The following is a 3,475-nucleotide window of genomic DNA, read 5'->3' as shown; positions in this document are numbered from 1 at the left end:
GCTGCTCAGATGTTCAAATGATCTGAAAATTGGAGCGGACCTCACGGATCAAATTATCTACCATGCAAAAAAATGAGATTTAAAAAAATCTAGTATTTGTTTTAAATTTTTTTCTTCAACGCGGGTGCAAATGAGCTTGAGCTCAGAAATGAATATTCAGATAGATAGATAGATATTCTCCCCTGACCTTTATAGCTGGTAGTCTGAAAAATTGGAACATATTTAGATTAAAATATATAACACTTGCAACACATATGCTCAGGACAACTATGCCCATGTACTTGGCCGAATATCCAAAGCAGATGAGTTTTGCTTGTCATAATAGAAACTGAATTGTCACAAAATGCATATCATGTAGGCAAACATCCAAAACAGACACATTATTTATAATTAGGACAGTAAACAGGAATTACCAGACCAAACTCTTGTGGATATGGACCGCGATTCTCAAGGCGAATGGCCTTCCCAAAAATTAGAAATTAAAAATACAATGGCAACTTATTTTTTGTAGAAGCATAAAATATTTTTTTTAAGCATAAACCGAATGAGAACCTGTAAACCTATCCAGCAAGGACATTCAGATCACCATTCCACCTAATAACTGCTTAAACATACACAAAAAAACTCCACATCATGAGTACTATTCTAATGACCAAACTTTTGATGGAGCTGTACGACTTCAAGTCCATATGGATTAAAAGCTCCTACATAGAGACCTAAATGTACTTCACTGAGCAAACTTTACCATTAAAGGGGTCTGATCTATTAGAATCCATAAAAATCCGATTAAAATGGTATTCACGATCAGGTTGACTCGGGTCTTGCACAATGTAAGCTTTAAAAGCTCCTGGGCTTCTTTATTTATCTGCAGTGAGTCCATCATTTTCTGAGTTAACTTGATTACAAGAACAGGAACATGGTTTATAGAACTGGAATGGACAGTTACCACCACACATGGATCAAACAAATCAAGTCTGGGATGTAAAGGATCAAACTGGCGATAAATCACGACTGGACATGGTAGATGTAATCCTGCCGGTCAGCTCCCATGTGATTCGTGCAATTTTAATACACAAAGCGCGTATACTAATATCTATTCACCGTAGTATAGTTTTCCTATCCGCTTTGAGCGCACTGAGTTTTTGTTAGGCTGAATGGGTACCGAATAATCTTGAGTGAACATGCGGCTACGCGCTGCCGTTATCCAGTCCACACACTATCTCGTGATTCGTGCACTTTTAATACGAGCTCGTTGTATAATGAATCAAAACTCTAGTATAAACATCTGTATCCCGCGTATTCACACGAAGCTGACACGCTCAGATGTGGGGCCGCAGTATAGGAACGCGCTGTCGAACGGCTACTTGCAGCTGGCGCAACGGCTAGTTGCATTCATCTCCCTTCCCCAGACTACATAAACACCTTGCGCAAATCATATTCGCACTCCTCACTCAAATCCTCATTCGCCCGCCCCGCTCAACACCATGTGTTCATCCAAGTCACAGCTTAGCTCCACGCCTCCTGCATCGCACCACACCGCCAACCAGGTGCCCCCTCTCCCTCTCATCCATTGCCCGGAATGCAACGCTGGTTTCGTCGTGTGGTTTGTCTCAGGGACAGTACAAAACCCGGGGAGGCACTTCTACAAGTGCGAAAGGCATGGAGTAAGTTCTCCATGATCTCTCCGCCCACCCATCTCTTTTGGGCTGATCATTTAGCTTGGCAGTTCGGCGGCTGCAGACTTTGAAAGTGGGAGAACAAGTACATACAGTACTTCAGCGCCCGTTGGGGACACCTCATTTCACATGCATCAGTCCATCGTCATGTATCACTACTCGAGGAAAATCAAGCATGGCTGAAGAACATCTTCGTGTTCGGTGTCGTCAACCTGGCGGTCATGGCCATGATTTGCTGAAGTTCTAAATGTCATTCCGGCCCCTCCCACCCCACATGTATCCAGCATGCTTGAGTCGATGTAGGTCACCGTATGGTTGTAGCTAGCTGGTTTTCAGAGTACTATGTGTTTTTGTCTGCCTGGTCGACGTTTGTGTCGTTGAATCGTGATGTAAGCGCAGGGCCAATCAATAATACAGATGCGCGTTTATTTTCATATAATTGAGCACTGAGTTTCTTTTTTTAGGCATGCGGGACACTGCTTGCATGGCACCCACGACGCTGCAATTATCAAACGAGTCATGGCGAAGTTAAATCCTGCGAGCGAAATCAATTCCTCCACCTGCCCTCCAAATCATAAAGCCACCCATCGAACATTTAATATTTTGTAGTTCTGAATGTCACTTTTTTAAGAACCGAGCTTAGGTGTTTAGAGAACGAAGAAATTTGCTATCACACGAAAACATACCTCCTAACCCATCCCACTTCGTCATCAAGGGCAACGTACTTGTTTTCTGCCCTCTGAATCTGCTCCTCCACCGGACGCACATCAACAGAATCTAACGAATCTGCAAATGTCCCGCCTGGGTGGTCCTTTGTCACCTCCCGTAGGGATTCAAGCATGCCCGTATGGCTGCAAAAAATGTCTGGATCTGGCTGGAAATCCAAGCGCAGAATATCGCTCGAGGTCTCAGATCCAAAAACAGGCCCCACGAGCGTCGTCGTGCTGCGGGGAGAGCGGGGTCAAGATCAAAGACATGCGTGTGCGCTCCTTGAACAGAGAACCAAGAACACCTTATCTCCGTCTGCGAGGAACCCATCGCCGCTCCTTCCTCTGTTCGTCGCCAGGGGCACCTACAGGCACATACTAGGGACAGGTGTTGCGGGGACGACGGTTCAGTTATACACATCCACCGAAGGACGGGGAGTTAATCCATCTCCCCGTCTGGGCCCGGGCTTTTTTGTTTCTTCCTCGTCTGATTCATTTAATGTGGGTTGTGCGGCCGGGGCGTATAACGCGTGTATTCGTCCGATGTGTGAATTCACGCGGTGCGTATTTGCACAAGTGCTAATAAAAATAACAATCACAGCGCGTCGCCGGATGACCACGATAACGGCAGCGCGTAGCCGCATGTCCCAAAAATTCACGTCCGAATGGGTACTTACAACACGCTCCTTGCAGCTTTGTGTGGATCAGAACGCATTGAATTACTCTTCATTTATGTGCTACTAGCTTCAGGCGAGAGGTGAAAATATCAAATGCTACCACACATTACATGCTACCATGCTACCATTTTTCAAAAATCGTATTTGAATGTTTCAAAAAATTCTGAAAAAATTTGTGAGTGTTCAAAAGGCATGTGTCTACAATCTGTAAATAGTTCGAATCAAAATTCGAAACACACAACAAGAAGCAAAAAAGACAAATTTAGTATGTATAGTGCCACAAAAAGACAAAAGCCAGAATAACACTATTTACATTAGTATTTTTCCTTTTTGTTTTTGCATGTGTATTTTGAATTTTTGACTTGAACTTTTTACAAATTGTCAACATATGTCACATGAACACTCATAATTATTT

At 43.6% G+C, this 3,475-nt stretch overlaps 1 long non-coding RNA gene across 2 annotated transcripts; it reads right to left on the bottom strand.

Moving 5' to 3' along the window:
- Positions 1-631: 631 nt before the first annotated feature.
- LOC123163760 (uncharacterized) lies at positions 632-2,834 on the bottom strand. Of its 2 annotated transcripts, XR_006481986.1 has the most exons (3): positions 2,689-2,834; positions 2,363-2,620; positions 632-865 (listed from the first exon to the last, which is right to left on the bottom strand). It is a non-coding gene; the product is annotated as an uncharacterized lncRNA (long non-coding RNA). The 2 variants fall into 2 exon arrangements; XR_006481981.1 differs by lacking the exon at positions 2,363-2,620.
- Positions 2,835-3,475: the final 641 nt, after the last annotated feature.

Source organism: Triticum aestivum, chromosome 1D (genome assembly GCF_018294505.1).
Source record: "Triticum aestivum cultivar Chinese Spring chromosome 1D, IWGSC CS RefSeq v2.1, whole genome shotgun sequence".
In the NCBI taxonomy this organism is placed as follows: Eukaryota; Viridiplantae; Streptophyta; class Magnoliopsida; order Poales; family Poaceae; genus Triticum; species Triticum aestivum.
This window is presented reverse-complemented; position numbering and strand designations above follow the sequence as displayed.